Genomic DNA, 1,530 nt, shown 5'->3' on the forward strand with positions numbered 1-1,530 from the left:
CTTCAAACACATTTCATTCGCATGCTCGATGTTTCTTTTTACGCTTTGTCTAATAGATTAAAAGCTCGTAATTTACTTTGTGCGATAAAAGTCATCCATATTTTTATTCTGTAACCAACCAATGTTATTGTCTTCGACGCGGTATAAATATTAATATTTCATGTATTTTTTGAATCATGCAACAAATTAACCAAATCACTTCATTTTGGGTTGTTATGTGTTTTATCGCTCGTGGCTAGCCTCCTATAATCGATTCAATCGATAGAAATGAAAACGGTCAATTGTTGAAGTAGCAGATGGTAATAAAACTGTAACGATGGCAACAAAAAAGCCACGAGAATAATTCTAGGCAACTAGAAACAGACACAGGTATCATCGGGCCAAAACGACATAAAGATAGGTGGTAGCGGTTACGATCGAGGTACGACCATCGTGAACTGCAGCGAAAAATAATGTTAGGAAGGGTCCCCTCACTCCTATGGTCGGGTCAAAACGACAAGAAGCACGGTGCAGTTGCGCAAATGGCCGCGCTCACCGCACGACGCTGTCGAGCTGATGCGGATGCGATCGGGCGGGACCCTTGTCTACTGGAATTGACTGCAGAGATGAGGAAGTCCCCACTTAGATTGTAGTCGCTAGATCTATGTTGGAGTCAAAACGACAAGAAGCACGGTGCAGTTGCGTAAGCGTTTGCGCTCGAAGCCGCACGTGGGACAGCGGTTGGAATCGAGGTGGGAACATTGTTAACTGTAGCAATGAACTATGGTGGAAGGAGTCATCACTCGATCCTAACCGCTACGCTCCAGCGCACCAATTCGAGCGCAACCGCTGACGCAACTGCACCGAGCTTCATGTCTTTTTTTACATTTTAGAAAAAGCTGGGCTAAAAACTTCTCCTAACCATTCGAATATGCAAACACTTAGTCTCCCTACAAAGTTCGCAAACTGACGAACGAATGCTCGGGCTCGAGAAGATTCTGGAACGTTACTGTTGAAATGCTGAAAAAAGCTGAGAACTACTCGACTGTTTGAAAATGCGAGAATGTCTCTTGCTTTCCAGCGCGACGGTTGTATCGAGCAAGAACGATCGATAGACCGAAGCGATCAATCCACCCTGCGTTTGGTTTCAATTCAATTGAGCCTCATTTTCTTGGCATAGTTCACGGGTATGAGCGCAAGTATACTCAATTCTTTTAAATAATCCACCAAAAAAAGGCGTGTGAAACAGCGCCGCGTGATCCTGTCTCCCAACGACGCAACTTATGACACGGGAAAGTGGCGGCAACCTCACCACCTTCCAAAGCCCACAATCGGAGAAATATTATTTAAATAAGTAGAAGAAGCTGCCCTAACGACAAAATCGTGGACGTGTTGCCGATTGAGACAGTTCCCTCACTATTATTTCAATTACTGTCTCACTTTTTTGCATCTCTTCGAAGAAATCGTACGGATTTGATTTTTGCGCCGTTATTTGTGTGATTGTGCATAGTTAGTGTTGTTCCAAGACGAATTTTGGGATTTTACCACGCT

Source organism: Necator americanus, chromosome III (genome assembly GCF_031761385.1).
Source record: "Necator americanus strain Aroian chromosome III, whole genome shotgun sequence".
Lineage (NCBI taxonomy): Eukaryota > Metazoa > Nematoda > Chromadorea > Rhabditida > Ancylostomatidae > Necator > Necator americanus.